This window comes from Pseudochaenichthys georgianus, chromosome 16, assembly GCF_902827115.2.
Source record: "Pseudochaenichthys georgianus chromosome 16, fPseGeo1.2, whole genome shotgun sequence".
NCBI classification, from domain to species: domain Eukaryota; kingdom Metazoa; phylum Chordata; class Actinopteri; order Perciformes; family Channichthyidae; genus Pseudochaenichthys; species Pseudochaenichthys georgianus.
The window spans coordinates 27,306,531-27,323,005 of record NC_047518.2 but is presented as its reverse complement, the minus strand read 5'-3'; positions in this window follow the sequence as shown (position 1 = coordinate 27,323,005).

Here is a 16,475-nt window from a genome sequence, read left to right as displayed (position 1 = left end):
TTTTGAGAGATGCCGTAGCTGCTCTCAAAGGGGGAATAATTGGCGGGCTGTTTATTGGTTTTATTGATTTTCTTTTAATTTTTTTTTAGCTGCGCCCTCGGCTTGAAGCCTGGATGCCCTGGCGGACAGCGCTGCAGCTTCATAGGACTTTTCAGTCATTGTGGACTGAAAGCGGTCCGCCTTTGCTGGCAGCGTGGGGTTCCTGCTCGGTGAGGGGCCCACCTTCTACCGAAGGTGGGCCGCCACCAGCGGTTCCATGGGCGGTATGCGGAGCAGGCCGAGCCTCTCTATTCCATCGCAATCCAGGGAGGAGGCACCCTGGATTGGGACCTTGTTGCTGAAGGGCCGGTCACTCCACGAGACCGACACTTCATCCAACATTTCCGGAAAAACCGGGAGGAGTTGCCTCCCTTTGCCCGCTGTTTGGGGAAGATGCTTCCCCTCGTAGCGGGACCTGGAGGTCTCCTTGGCCATTTCAGGCCACGGAACATTGAGTCTGACCGCAGCGCGTTTGCACACGGCCTACAGGTCCATGCTCAGACCGGGCGAAGCTGGTGTGCTGTCGACCGGGAGAGCAGCCCTCGCTCCAGGCTTTGCAGCCTGAGCCGATGACATGAAGGTGTCCTCTTCTTGGTCATCCGACTCGGACAGGAGGAACGCCAGGGCGTCCCCCTCCTCGTCCTCCTCATAGTCCAACTTGAGGACATCCTCCGCGGGTGAGACCATGGTGAGGTCTAACCGGGAGCCCCAGCTTGGTAAAGCGCGGGAATCCGTTCCCGCGTGTCTTGTCGTCACCGGGTCCCGGCCTGTCAGGGCGCGGGATTCCGGTTCTGAGGGCGCGGGATTCCGGTTCTGAGGCCATCGCTGATAATGAGCCCCAGACCGACACGGAGAGCGGTTCGCTCATAGTGAGACATCGAACAGAGTGTTATGAATGAGAACAGGACTTGTTCCTGTCGAAGAAACTTAGCCTAACCCTCAGCTTTTTAAGCAGGTTATTGACATGAAGTTTAAAAGTGAGACAATCATCAAGCCAGATACCAAGGTATTTGTAACAGGTAACCACTTCAAGTTTTATTCCTTGCGTAGTTACAATATCTAAAACAGGCTCTGGTGTCTTTTAGCTTTAGAAAAGAGCATTACCTTGGTTTTCTCAACATTTAAAAGAAGCTTTAGTTCAGAGAGCTGTGTCTGAATAATGTTAAAAACAGCCTGTAATTTAACACCAGCCTCCTTAATGGAGGGACCTGCACAGTACATCACGGTATCATCCGCATAAAAATGTAAAGTAGCTTCATCCACATTATCACCTAAACTATTGATGTAGATGGAGAATAAAAGTGGACCTAAAACAGAACCATGTGGTACACCATTTGCAATGTTCAACCACTCAGAAGACAGCCCATCAAAATTAACACATTGGGACCTTTCAGAGAGGTAGTTTACAAACCATCCCACTGCATGGCTGGACATGCCTATACTGGCTAGCCTCTGCTTTAAAATGTGATGATCGACGGTATCAAATGCTTTTGAAAGGTCAATAAATAGAGCTGCACAACTCTGCTTATTATCTAAAATACTCGCCACATCATTCACCACTTTCATTGTGGCAGTGATGGTGCTGTGTTGTTTTCTGAAGCCTGACTGATGTTTAGACAGGATGTCATTTGTACATAAAAACAGCTTTACCTGTTCACTCACTAAGCGTTCAAGAACCTTAGCCAGAACTGACAACTTAGAGATTGGCCTATAGTTATTTAATAAGGTGGCCTCCCCTCCTTTTAGCAAAGGCAGGACATACGCTGACTTCCACAATTTTGGAATTGTGTTAGTGCTGAGGGAGAGGTTAAAAAGAGTAGTGAGAGGTGGAGCAATACAATCTGCAGCTATCTTTAAAAAGAAAGGTTCTACGTTGTCCGGGCCAGCCGGTTTCTTAGGATCTAACTTGGTTAAAGCTTCACGAACAACATCAACAGTAAAAGGGGTAAAAATGAAAGGGTTTTCCAACACACGTTTTTCAGAGTCACATACTGTAGTGTTCATAGAAGCAGAGTAATGGCGCGTTTCCACTGCAGGCCTCGCTCAGCCTCGCTCGGTTTGGTTAGGCCTTATTAGGCCCGACTCACTTTATGCTGCGCTTCCATTACAGTTTAGGAACTGGGGCAGTTACTATAGTAACGCAGTGTAGGCGGAGCCGTGACGTCATCTTCAATGAGAGCCCCAGAAAAACAACACAGCCGTTAGCTCTTAGCACTCAGAGCTCACAGCTCCTCATATCTGTTCAGAAACTAGACAGAAGTTAAACAAGTACAAACCACAGACTGCCTCTGTCATGGCGAATACAGTCGCTGGTTTATTTATGTCTGTATAGGCCGTTGTTGTGAGTGTGGACGGTCGGAGCATATATGACGTTAGCTTAGCCAAGCTACATTTAGAAAACACGCATTTTAAAAGGGTTCTTCGCCTGCCGTCTGTCTGCAGACTTGTCAAAGCATTCATTCATGGTTTTTACTAACCGGTATCAGTGTGTTGTTACTTCGGCATTATTTTGAAACGTGTATTACAATTAAATCACGGTCAAATATGTTCATCTTGTTGTAGTTGTAGCCCCCTTGCCAGCGATTCTCTCTCTAGTTTAGCATGCTCAGCCCGACTCAGCCTGGTTGTTCCTGGCCCTAGAACCACGATTTAGTCGGGCCAGAAAAAAGGTGAAAAAGTAGACCCGGGCCAAAACTAGGCCAAGTGGAAACGCAACCAAAAACGGGCCCAGCACGGCTCGGCACGCTTAAAGCGAGCTACCCGCTGCAGTGGAAACGCGCCATTAGTGACAGAATCAAATAGAGAACCACAGGACACAAAATGCTCATTAAAGCAATTTAGCATAGTAACCCTGTCCGATATAGAGCCAGATGCTGTGGTAATGCACGGAGGTAGCTCATTACAGATATCGCCGGTGGATAACGATTTAATGGCTTTCCAAAATGTTCCAGGATTATTCAGATTCTTTGTGGTTACTGACAGATAGTACTTTGATTTAGCACTTTTGATTTGCGATGTGAAGCTATTCCTTAGCTGCCTAAAACGCAGCCATTCTACCTCTGAGCCTGATTTCCTAGCCTTTGCCCAGGCCTTGTTCCTCTCATGAAGGAGACTGGACAGATTAGCAGAAAACCAAGGATTGTCTTGTCCCTTTACTCTAAATGTACGCAGGGGTGCATGTCTATCAATGCTCTCCATAAAACCAAGATAAAAATAAGACCATGCGGTTTCTACATCAGCACACAGATCGATTTTACCCCAATCAAAATCAAACAGATCATGCACAAAACCCTGCTCCACAAAATGTTTTTTGTCTCTCTTAATGATAATGCGAGGTTTAACCTTTTGGACTTTAGTGTCCCTAATTGTGGCTACAACACAGTGATCGCTCAGATCATTTGCAAATACTCCCACAGATGAATATTTATGGGGAACATTAGTTAAAATTAGATCAATTAGGGGGGATTTATTAGGGGACTTAATGTTAGGGTGAGTAGGACTGTCCACAATCTGAGTAACATTTAAAGAGATTCAAAGGTTTTTAAAATCCTCTGACACTGCAGTTAACCAGTCCCAGTTAAAATCTCCAAGTAGCACTATTTCCTTGTAGTCTAGTTGTGATAAAAGATTTGCTAGTGAAGACAAGGAGTCTTTGACAGCTGAGGGGGGTCTGTAACAACTCACTACCATGACCTGTTGACCCTTTGCCACTTCTATATTTATGGCTAAAAATTCAAATTGCATACTGATCGATTTGGAAACTAATGTGGATACACTGAACTTATTTTTAACATAAATGGCAACGCCACCACCTTTATTAGGCCGGTCGGTACGATACACATTAAAACCATTTAAGGCAATGTCTGAGGCCAAAATAGATTTATTTAGCCATGTTTCTGATAAAACAATGACGTCAGCGTCAGTCGAGCTCGCTCAGATACGGACAAAATCTAGTTTACCTAACAGACTGCGCACATTCAAGTGGATGAAACCCAACCCAGACCTAGCTTTAAAATCAGCAGGAGTAGCGATCTGACTACTACTACTGGGCAGACCAGGGTTAGGTAGTACATTTCCTGACAGTAATAACAACAACAAAAAAACAGGCATCTTTTCCTCTTAAGCGACACACATACATTGTCATCTAATTTAAAAACACCGGAAAAGTCTGCGATAGTGTGATTTGAGCTTAAGAAGCAGTCCTGAAGAACCATCATTGCAGGAAAATAAAAAAGACAAACATATTTTGTCGAGCCTTTGCCCACTGCGGGTGGCAGAACAGACCTGAATCCAGTAGACTTCTCAGAATGACTAGAGATCTTCTCATAGTCCAAAACAGTTAACAGGCACAGCAGAATCCCGATATGGGCCATTTTCACAGACCAGCACACAGTATCCGCGATGTTCCTGGAGCAAAATCAGCACAGCAGCAAAGGACAGGCGAAAACAGCCGTGGTATCCCCGGGGTGAAAGCAGGCCTCTACAACAGCAGAACCAGGACATGTGGAAAGCAGGCCCCAGCGGTGGTAAAAATCCTCCTCCGTACAGCAGCACACGCCCGGTGGAAGCAGGCCAAGCCCGAAGCGTGGATCCACTCTGTCTCTCCGCGACGACTCCGGGGTAAAAACCTCTCCAGTACAGCCGTATTCTACAGGTGGGAGCAGGCCTCCGTAGATCGCAGATCGCAGGCAGCAACAGGTGGAGCCGCTCCGTCTCTTCGCGACGAGCAGGCCTCCGTAAATCGCAGATCGCATGAAGCAACAGGTGGAGCCGTGACGTCTCTTTGCGACGTCTCCGGAGGAAAAACACCTCAGTACAGCCGTACTCGACAGGTGGGAGTAGGCCTCGGCAGATCGCAGACAACTAAAACTTACTACTTGTATAAGCAGGGATGGCTAAAAGTTTGTAAGCAGGAGAGCTAGATGCTAACAGATGCCAGATGCTAACAGGTAGTGCGAGCCTGTAGAAATTGCGACTGCCTCCAATGACAGCGTAGGATCAATGCTTACTGAGGAGGGGAATAGATGTGCAGTTAGTTTGATCTTCAGTCGTTGATACATCACAGGATTGTCTACATCTACTCGAGATTGAAGGGTTTCAACATTTCCAAACCACAAATGGATTTGAAAGAATAATCACTTGGAATTTTTTAAAGGTCACCTATTATGCTAAATCCACTTTTTCATGGCTTTTATACATAAACATGTGTCCCCTCTGTGTAAAGAGATTATGAAGGTTTCAGGAAAAAGATTCGCTCACTTTTTGTCCTGATCCATTAATATAAAAACTAGTGCTGTCAAAATTATCGCGTTAACGGCGGTAATACATTTTTTGAATTAATTGCGTTAAAATATTTAACGCATTTAACGCATGTGCAGAATGGCCCGCCCCATACGTGCCACCAGTGGCAGCGCCAGGGTATGGATGGGGTAGGCTACACCCATACCAAGAAATGGCGTAGCCCCACCATGAAAAATGATGTTAAAGTAAGCAAAATAAAGTCTGCCAACTCGCGCGGAGTAAATTGCACAGACAGCAGTTAGTAAGCTTGATTTCAGTAGCCACGGTTTTGAAAACTTTTGTCACGTAGTGATCGTCTTCTCAATAGAAGATCTTTGATAACGGCGTGGTGTTGTTGCAGGAAGTCCCGACGGAGAATACTTTTGCTGTAGTACAGGGCAGACGGCAGAGCCATATAATAGTAATAATATGGCTCTGGTACAGGGGTGCACATAACTGGTACGCAGGTTATGTGCGTAATCTGAAATGCGTACCGTCACTTGTGTCACAAAGCGCATTTGCGTACCGACGTACTTGTGAAGCTTTTCCAGAAGGCGGTTAGATCACCGGACGACAGAGTCGGTCTCCGTGTGCACAGACAGGGCTGCTGTTAACGTCGGTCTGTACAACGGAACTGTGCCAAAACTACGCCGACCGGCTGCAGAGGGAGACTTCCCCCTTCACTGGAGAACTGCGCTAAAACAGCTGATCACAACGTTCACACTCTGTGGTCACGAAGTACTCCACTAGCCCCCCCCCCCCCCTCTGTCGACTTTCCTGAAGTACTCCCCCGTTGATAGAAATCAACACGTAATGAATTAAGACCCCACGGTTTGATGATTGATAGTTGTGTGGGTTGTCTTTCATTTTGACACGCAGAACAATAATAAACATAGATACTGTATGTTAAATGGATATATCCGCCTTCTTTCATTTATCTTTCCATTCCCACAACAATATACATAAATAAATGGCATATTTTGGACATAGTTCGAATGGTGATTAAGTAAGGGATAATGTGCTGCGACCAACCTGATCTCACCAGAATGCGTGACTCCAGCACGACTCCTTAACACCACAATGCGTGGTGGAGTCACGAACTTTGTTACATTTGCGTGTCGGCACCACGCAAACAACCCCAATGTAAAGTGAATGAGGCTCCTTTGTCGTGGTGCACACACGCATTTCTACAACGTGCATTGTGTGTAATGCAACTGTTATTTTTATTAAATTAGTTAGTTTTTAAGGAAGGCCAGAGCTTCAGCTGTGTCAAATAGATTGTTTCCTTCAGTTAACGTTATTTAAAAGATAATGATCATGTCCCCTGTATTGTATTACGAGCGTCCATTCCCATTGGATAACGGAGAATTTTACACCCGGAAGTAAGTAGCCTATTCTCCTTACTGTCGATTGATTTTACAGTGATATCTGCACTACTCATCCACTAAAAAACACCAAATTGTCCTTGTTAATTACACAACATTGATTGGTTTGAATTGTGTACAATGCTTTTGTATTTTCCCCCTTCGATTCGGAGAAACAAATATATTTTGATGCGCGACGTTTACACAGAGCGTCCAAAAGGACTTTGAAATGGAATGAAACCCATCTACGGCACACTATTCAAAACAGGAATCGAACGTGTCCTACCCCCCCTCCTCCCCCCCTTAGGTCACAGGCTCCTCCAACAGTGCTACGCAATAAAACAGATGCACAGAAAAAATAGTGAAATAGTGCAATAAGAGTCTATATACAAGTGATTTGAATATGATATATTAGATAAATAATTTCTAAGTAGCAGCCAGATGAATGTTATTTCTAAGTTCAGGTGTTTAATAGTCTTCTGGCCTGTGGGATGAAGCTGTCTCTGTGTCTGGTGGTTTTAGTCCGAATGCTGTGGTACCGCCTGCCAGACTGCAGCAGACAGAACCGTTTGTGGCTGGGGTGATGGGGTCTTTTATAATCCTGAGGGCTTTCTTTAAGGTTAACCTGGTATTTTTACTCCACTACATTTATTTTAGTTACTTTACAGATTTGGATTAATGATGTGAAATATAAACAACCCTTAAATCAGACTTTAGTTACACCTGAATGAAATTCAGTGAAGGTGATTGTCAAGTGCCAACAATCAGGCGAGATATTTGATAGTTGGTGCTTGAGAAGACTAAATATTTATCTGCAGATCCGTTTAAAGCATATTCATTACTCGTTATTCTCTAATAGTTCATTAAAGACTGTATATAATTGCTATTTTGCACATCCCTTTCAAGATTTCAAGATTTTCTAAGGTTTATTGACATATCATATACACAACAGTGTAGTTATGCAATGAATGAACAACTTGGGTCACAGGTTCATCAACAGTGCATTACAAGACATCTATCAATGTGTGTATACTTCCACCATTACACTGTCGTATTCTGCACATTTCTTTAATTAAAGCCTTATTAGTTAGCACATCCTCCTATCAGGCACTAAACTGTTTTACTCTAGATATCATTTGAGTATCTTCTTGATATTTTCTATTCTATATTTATATAATTGACCTTCTACTTTCCCACTATTTTGTATGTACTCTTAATATTTGAATGTTTTCATAAAATATAACACATTCAAAAGTGCGTTACAAAAATGAAAGACATTAAGAAAAAGGCATTTTAAACAGTCATTAAAAAGCAACACAATCTTCCTGCATTGCAATTACTCTAAACGTGTAATAACGTGCTTTAACCAGTAGGTGGTTTGGGTTAAAAGGCTGTCAAGTTTACAGTGTTAACAAAATAAAATATACTGCTGTTTCCGGTTTAGTTTACGACGAATATTATTTTGTTATTGTTTTGATATTTGTAACACAAAAGCGATGGAAAAAACCCATAGCAACCAAAAAAAGATGGTCTTAACATGACCCAGTCGTCTAGTAGTTAATAAAAAACAATAATATAAAAACAAAATATTACTACTAACTTTATTGTGAAATTAAAACAGAACGGTAAAAGAATAGTTTCCGGTGTATTCTGATGCCCGATCTCTGTAGATAAATAAAGAACTAAGACAGATGTGTAATATTTAATGCAGCCAAACCATTTATTACAATGCATTCATGTGATGACTATCAAAGAGTAAAGCAAGCACTGCTGAATAAAGTATGATTTTCTCTTTTACGAAACGTTTTTTTTCATATGGAATGCAGTTGGAGGTCAACCAATCAAAGAACTTGAGGACTGATCACGGGGTTCATGGTGTAGTCCCAAACGATAGCTGAGGATTCTGGGTAGTGTAGTGTCTTCTGCCATCCAAAAACTCCGAAAAAATATTTGTTTCTCCGAATCGAAGGGGGAAAATACAAAAGCATTGTACACAATTCAAACCAATCAATGTTGTGTAATTAACAAGGACAATTTGGTGTTTTTTAGTCGATGAGTAGTGCAGATATCACTGTAAAATCAATCGACAGTAAGGAGAATAGGCTACTTACTTCCGGGTGTAAAATTCTCCGTTATCCAATGGGAATGGACGCTCGTAATACAAGACATGATCATTATCTTTTAAATAACGTTAACTAAAGGGAACAATCTATTTGACACAGCTGAAGCTCTGGCCTTCCTTAAAAACAAACTAATTTAATAAAATTAACAGTTGCATTACACACAATGCACGTTGTAGAAATGCGTGTGTGCACCACGACAAAGGAGCCTCATTCACTTTACATTGGGGTTGTTTGCGTGGTGCCGACACGCAAATGTAACAAAGTTCGTGACTCCACCACGCATTGTGGTGTTAAGGAGTCGTGGTGGAGTCACGCATTCTGGTGAGATCAGGTTGGCTGCGACGCGGGCATTATGGGGAAAAGAACACCGACAGGCCGATCAGGAGCCCGACGCGAAGCGGAGGGATCTAGATCGGCATGAAGGTGTTCTTTTCCCCATAATGACCAAGTCGCTGCACATTATCCCGCTTATTACATGGCCACATTCTCAACAAAGTAACGTTATGACTCCCAATATTAATTGAAATGCTTTTATGGATTTAGAAAATGATTTTATTGATTTAAAAAATAGTTTTATGTATTGATTTAAATTGACATGCATCCGCGAAGAAAAATAGTCTGATGTTACTGTTTGAACTAACGTAGCAACGGCAGGAACTGCTTCGATAGCGTTTTTGAGGAGCTTTCTGATTACAGATTTGAAAACATCGCTGCTTGCTTTAAAAGTAGCACAATTCATTATGTCAAACCTTGGAAAGTATCTCGATATCCCTGCCCTGATGCCAAAGTAACTGCACACTGTATGTTTTGCCATTTGATGTATATGTCTGGACCGCTGCGTAAAAAGGAGGGTTTCTGCCCGTTACTCTCCGCTGTTTTCTTGTCCCTCTTGTCTTTTTCTTTTCTTCACTGGGGACTCATCAGCCACTAACTATTACTCCAAATTACTGTGCTCTCCAAATATATTAAAATGAATGTTAAAATCCTCCATGTTGCTATCACACGACAGCGGAAAACTAAAGACAATCAGACAGTTTGCTTGCTTTTCAAACTGTTACATTTGAAAAACAGTGAGAGCGTCTCTTGTCAGTTTGAAAAGCCAACGGTAGGACCTGCTTGCGTTTTTGAGGAGCTTTTTGATTACAGATTTGAAAACATCGCTCCTTGCTTTAAAAGTAGCACAATTCATGATGTCAAACCTTGGAAAGTATCTAGATATCCCTGCCCTAATGACAAAGTAACTGGCAAGTGAATATGTGTCGCCGTTTGATGTCTATGTCTGGACCGCTGCGTAAAAAGGAGGGTTTCTGCCCCGTTACTTCTCCGCTGTTTTTCTTGTCCCAACTGTATACAGTTAAATCGACCGGACTTCTTTCTGAAGATGTGAGCGTCCTTAACAACGGTCAATAAGTGCTTGACAGCGGTCTATCTGTTCGGTATTAACAACGTGTCACGTGTTCTGATTTGACCAATCAGAATCGAGTATTCAACTAAGCCATGTAATAATCATGATTATTACATGGCTTAGTTGAATACTCGATTCTGATCGGTCCAGATTCTGATCGGTCCAGACATAGACATCAAACGGCGACACATATTCACTTGCCAGTTACTTTGTCATTAGGGCAGGGATATCTAGATACTTTCCAAGGTTTGACATCATGAATTGTGCTACTTTTAAAGCAAGGAGCGATGTTTTCAAATCTGTAATCAAAAAGCTCCTCAAAAACGCAAGCAGGTCCTACCGTTGGCTTTTCAAACTGACAAGAGACGCTCTAACTGTTTTTCAAATGTAACAGTTTGAAAAGCAAGCAAACGGTCTGATTGTCTTTAGTTTTCCGCTGTCGTGTGATAGCAACATGGAGGATTTTAACATTCATTTTAATATATTTGGAGAGCACAGTAATTTGGAGGAATGGTTAGTGGCTGATGAGTCCCCAGTGAAGAAAAGAAAAAGACAAGAGGGACAAGAAAACAGCGGAGAAGTAACGGGCAGAAACCCTCCTTTTTACGCAGCAGTCCAGACATAGACATCAAACGGCGACACATATTCAGTGTGCAGTTACTTTGGCATTAGGGCAGGGATATCTAGATACTTTCCAAGGTTTGACATAATGAATTGTGCTACTTTTAAAGCAAGCAGCGATGTTTTCAAATCTGTAATCAGAAAGCTCCTCAAAAACGCTATCGAAGCAGTTCCTGCCGTTGCTACGTTAGTTCAAACAGTAACAACGGACTATTTTTCTTCGCGGATGCATGTCAATTTAAATCAATACATACAACTATTTTTTAAATCAATAAAATCATTTTCTAAATCCATAAAAGCATTTCAATTAATATTGGGAGTCATAACGTTACTTTGTTGAGAATGTGGCCATGTAATAAGCGGGATAATGTGCAGCGACTTGGTCATTATGGGGAAAAGAACACCTTCATGCCGATCTAGATCCCTCCGCTTCGCGTCGGGCTCCTGATCAGCCTGTCGGTGTTCTTTTCCCCATAATGACCGCGTCGCAGCACATTATCCCTTACTTAATTAATTTTTAAGCTGTGATTTATCTGATTAAACATTTTAATCGTTTGACAGCCCTAATAAAAACCTGTCTGAAAATGAGCTTTTCAGATTTTGGCCACTTTATTATGTCATAATGATTTTTTGGCTTGTGTAACCATTAACCCCCCCCCCCCCCACCTTATCACCTGAATCTCCTCCTAGAGCACCATTGTGTTCTTTTTAACCAAATATCTCTCAGAGTGGCGTGGGGAGTGGCAGTTCATTTTTACAAAATCGGCATTTTTTTAACAGGGCTGAAACAGAGGGGATTATGGGATGCTACAATGAACGATCTGTTTGGTATCTCGAAGCAAACACTTCAGATTAAGTTTAGTATCTGATACTATATTGTTAGAAAGAGTAAAATAGGGGACCTTTAAAGCCCTTTAATCTGTCTTCTAACTTTATAGGAGTGCAATACTAAATTGCAGAAGTATCCCTTTAGTTTTAATTTGTATTCCATTGGTGTCATGGTGGCTCAGGGGAACCACCGAGGGAAGAAGAAACCTGACAGACTAAACTTAAGTCAAAGAAAATGTGTGAATGTCTTTACATAGTGGAATTAAGGAATTACCGGCTTCCAGGGTGACTAATAGAGAGTCAGAAAGGTTGGTTTAATTCAGATGAGACTTGTGCCCTCTCTCTCTGTCTCCCTTTCTCTCTCCCTTCCCCTCAATGTGAGAATGTCAGCAGCTCAGTCAAGCAGGATAATTCAGTTCTCACTCTGCGGATAAGGACTTCTATTCAGCTTTAGTCTGTCGCAACATTTGTTCCACATTTAAATTAGACTGCTGCAGTGGAATGATTGCATATAGATTTGGAGGAAATGGGAGAAAAGGGAGTAAATGAGGAGGAGCTGTGGCAAAAAGCAGGAAGAGAGTGAGAAAACTCAACAGGGAAGAGAGGAGATTATAGAAAGACACAAAGGAAGAGTACTACTTTTCCTTGCCAGAAACATTCAGTACAATCAGCTGTTGTTGTTCACCATCACTCTGGTCCCCATGACTACTGTCCTGGATTCTGATGCATGCAACTCAAACAACACACATCTGTTAATAATAGGCTGGAAATCAGACATGGCATGTGAAACTGAATGAATCTGGGAGGGCATAATACAGCTCACCTGCTACACATCCAATCAATGGGCCCTCTGGCTTTTTGTGTAACCAGGATGTATATTTAATTCATTTATAATCTTATCTATGACAATGGGAAGTCCAAATTATCCACCTTTGTTGTGGTCCTAATTCCAATCCTGATTTGATATTCTGCCAATAGCTACAGTACAGTAGTCTGATTTGATGCTACTGACAAACTGAAAAGTTGAATAAGTATTCATCTGCAACTTAACAAAGAAGCATACCATATTTCCATCTGAAATGTTAAGGAGTATAAAGAATCATCAAATAGAAATTGAAGTAGCTCAGGTAAAGTATTAGAACGTCAGGATTGTACTTCAAAAACTGTGATCTGGTCTTTATAATGCCCGCCCGCTGTCTTCTCTTTTAAGACCGAAACTGTACCGAAATAGTGTAATGGAATTTGTTTCCCTGTCTGTCCATATTCCGGTCAAAAGGCTGTTGTTTCGGACAGCCTCAAACAGCAAGCAGAGCCACACACCTTAAATAACAAATCATATACGTTTAAAGTTAAAGCCTCTATCTCCTCCACTTGATGAACAAACTATAGAATAAACAGTATATCTTATTTAAATGTTAACTAGTTGTCAAAATGGCTGTAGAAGTAAACATACTTGACAGAGAAACTCAATCTTGGCTCTATATAAAATGAACAGTTTTTATAAACTGCAGCAGTTCAAATCCTTCAATAAGCTTTTAAAGAGGATGCGACACAAACCGCACTAAAAAGCAACTGTTTTAATTTGATTTACTGAGTGCGGCAGGTACATCAGGGGAATATATCGATGTGAAGTTTTAAAAGCTCCAGATAAATGTTTCCTTTTATCAGGAGAAGCATAAAGATGAAGCTTCCTGTTTTTAACTCTTGAATGTCTTCTCAATAAATACTTTATATTCTTTATTCCAGATCAAGATGTGTGTGCTGTAGGCTGGAGAAAGCATGAAGATGTCTTTGATATACTGTATGTGTGAGAACGTAAGTAATAGGAACTGTGTTTTGATTTTGATACAGTATGTGTGACATGATGCGTGCCTGTTTTGAACCGTACACGTGTCTCTGTGTGTTATGTACAGTACGTGTGAGTGTGTATGTGTAGGTGTCTGTCATACCCATCAAGGGAATATATGTCTGAGCGTGATCTCCCCATCTCTGTGTCTCTGTCTCTCCACCACTTCCTGTGTTCCTCCCCCCCTCCCCCTCTCTAACCGATGGTGACAGTTGTTCTTTTTAAAGCAGAGTGGATCAGAGTGCGGGCAGAGCGCTCTTAATTATGGATGGCCTGTTTATCCTCTCAGGAGCACCCAGGGAGGCAAAACATCCATTTTAACTTGGCCACCCGAGCTAATATGACAGGAATCCACACACTGATTCTGCTTTATAACACCTCAAAGTAACAGCCCCCATAACTTCTGCTCATCATACACACACCAAACACAACACTGATTCAGAGAGTATGAGTTTAAGTTGTTTATTTTATGTGACATAACTGTCTACATCATCGTCTGGTAAGACACTTTTATTTGTGTTAAAAGAAGAGAACAAAAAAAGACATGTAAAGGATAACGTGGAAATGCATGTACCGAAACAAACAGTATCTCTCTGTGTGATGTGTGAGCGCGTCGGCCAGGCCAAAACCAAAGGACAGAAAGGAGCACGAAGTGGGAAAGATTGCTCTTATCCTAACCTTCCAAGCATGTCTGTTATTGATTTATACCACAAGTAAAACTCAACTTCAAATGTACCTGCCTGGTTTCTGTTATACTTTTGTGTCCAAACCTGGTATACTGAGCCGTTTGGACTGATGTTACCAGTTACCCATCTTGGCCATGTCCCACAGCTATTATCTACAAATTGTTTTCATTAATTATGTTTTTGGAAACCTAACGTTGACATTTGTAAATTACAAAAGAAATACTGCACCTATCTGTTAACTTGTCTATTATTAATTTAATCAGTCAATTATTGTTTGGACTACAGCTTATAGGAAAACCCATTTTCACAGATCCTAAGGGAAAATATATTTGTTTGCTTTGTCTGGCCGTTAACCCAAAACCCAGAGATATTCAGCTGCCATTTGACATATGACCTTCAGAAGGCCTTAAACAACAAAGTTAGAAGCTCAAAGGAGTTGTTTAACATGAGTTTATAATATTTGATCATAGCTGAAAACAACGAATGTTCAGCATTTGTTTTGCTTTTTCAATGACTAACACATTATTAGTTACATTTCTGTTAATCAACTACATCGAATAAACTACTGACTTGTGCGTTTTCACGTACAAGTATGTGCCGTGACATTTTCTCTGTATTATGTTGTTTATTTGTTTTGGTCCAACAGAACCACAAATCCCTGTAGCAACAAATTGCATACATTTAAAAATGCATAAGAATAAATCTGTAACCCGTTTACTCAGGCTCTGACTGACGCCGAGGGATTTATTTGATGTAGAATTGAGCTGACATCCATGATCCATATATACAGTAATTTTGCAGCAGTGGATACTGCAGATTCATTTAGTTTGTTTACCAATCAATCTGTGTGTAAATTGCACAAGAGAAGAGATTGAATTTTCATTCCTTACACAAATATAATGTGACTTTACTTTAATGTAATTCCATTAAACCTCAGCAGCACGTTTGGGGTTCAATAGTGTTTCATTTAATCTGAATGCTTTTGGATCCCTTATCTAATCTGATTAATTTAAGATTTGAACATTTGTGATATACTGTGAGGTAACAATAACTCAACTTTAAAAGGCAAAACCACAACGGTTTGGAGTTCATAACCTTACTTAAAGATCTGCTATCATGCTATTTTTAGGCATATATTATGGGTCTCAGATATATAGAAATATATAAAAAACATGTCTATGACGTGTTTTGCTCAAATTACGAAACAGATCATGCATATAGACTTCCCTCATATCCCTCTATTCCAGACCCCCAGGTTTTTTGCTGGGAGGTGGAGCTAATGCCTGCTCAGAATTCTACGAGATTCAGCTAAATGCTGCCGGGATTAAACGCCATATCATGTTCCAAACCACATCAAGGATTATTTCTGAAACAGTATGGAGCTCAAATGCTTTTTCTCTTGCGGGTTTACCACAAGGTGAGTTCCTTTTTTTATTTCCTGCTTTTTTACATACACTCTCTCCAGTTAGCTCTGAGTGTTAGCGATGCTTGCTAATGTAAACACAGACCATTACTTCCAAAACACATCGGCATTATTTCTGATAGCGACATTTCTGATAGGGCCGTGGGTGTAAAGCCAGCCCACATTTCCGATTTTACGTCATATCGGACGCAAATCTGGATCAGCTCCGAAAAGAGATGAGGTTTTGTTTTCTGACACTTTGTGAGTTCCCTGACACACCGGGGAAACATATTCATGTATAAAAGACATTAACAAGTGCATTGTGCATGATAGGAGACCTTTAAACAATGTTCAATAAAACTGCTCCGTGCTGGGAGTCAGTTTAATTTGTGAATGTATGTGAAACTGTGAAAACATCCAACTTGAAGACAGGGCTTCCAGAGGGGCCCGCACCGCAGGGAGCTAATGTCAGGGGTGTGAATGCAACAAATTAACAGGTACAGTCAGAGCCGGCAAGACTTCATATAGCTGTCTGGCTCTGGCTCACTTTTTGAACATGTGGTGAGAAACTGAAAGTTAGTCTTTAGGCTTTTAGAGGAAAATGTTTCTCAGACAGATCTCACCCTCAAAGCCCCAAACCAATCAGTCAGTCCTCTGATGACTGAGGCTCATTGAGCTCTTTTCTGATTGGTTCTGAAGGCAATAAAAGAGCTAGGATTGCCCCAGTGGGAGGTTGGGAATTGGAGTCTTTAAGTGTTTTATGTGTTTCTCTTAATTCCCTCTAACTCTTTAATGTTTGTCTAAATTTAATTTGTGTGTGTATGCACGATAATTCCTCTAAGTGTGTATGAGGACGACTGAAGAACGCTGTGTAATGGATG